This window comes from Lissotriton helveticus, chromosome 9 (assembly GCF_964261635.1).
Source record: "Lissotriton helveticus chromosome 9, aLisHel1.1, whole genome shotgun sequence".
Lineage (NCBI taxonomy): Eukaryota > Metazoa > Chordata > Amphibia > Caudata > Salamandridae > Lissotriton > Lissotriton helveticus.
The window spans coordinates 1209289421-1209290383 of NC_136070.1; positions in this window are offsets into that span (position 1 = coordinate 1209289421).

Sequence of the window (963 nt, forward strand, 5' to 3'; positions counted from 1 at the left end):
TCGACCAACTGCCTACAGCTGAACGGTAATAAAACTGAGTTTCAAACAACCACCTTTGGAGCGAGCGCTGGTGGCCTGCCGCACTAGCCCACCCCCTCACACAAGCAGACAGTGAAAATTTGAGTGCCTGCATCTGCTCGGAGGTATCGAGCACAGACAAAGTCTATAGCTGGTGCATGTTTCGGACTGCTACGTAGACTCCAGCCACTGCCTGGGTCTTTCGATGCCCATACACGCCAAGTCATCATCCAGTCTACTATACTTTTGAGACTGGATTACTACACCTCTCTGTTTTTGGGCACTAACAAAGCAGAGCCCCACCGTCTACAGAGGGCACAAACGCTAAATTGGATGCTATTTGCCCCCTCAAATTTTGTACAGCTTCCAACATCTCACGAAAGCTCCATTGGCTTCCGATGGAGAAAATAATCCACTTCAAGGCACTGTGCATCTCCCATAGAATTCTGCATGCCCAAGCTCCAACAATATTGGCCAATTTTCTTACTCCATTTATTCTGAACTGCATGCTGCACTCCTCAGACCAACACTTAGCATGTATCCCCCGTGTCAAAAGAGCACGGGCCGGAGGCCAATCATTCCGTTCCCTTGCCCCTGCACTTTGGAATGCCGTCCTTGGCAACATTGGAAGCATCCAAAACCACAAGGCTTTCTGGAAGGAAATAAAGTCCTGTCTCTTTCCTAGATAAGCCCTCCTTCTTAGCCCCGCCACCTTTCCCTTTCTCTGTTGGCCATTTGGGATCAGTGCTGGAACACCCAGTTGCTGGGGGAGCCATGCGCTTTACAAATCATGTAACATAGCATTATCCTGGAGACCCACAGGGACATGGAACCCCCTCAGACACCTGATCACAAGATACGAACAGATGGGTTGCTATATTATATTGAATGGTCTCAGATTGAGCCACAGATGTCCAAACACCAGCCAGAGGGAAATGGAGAAAA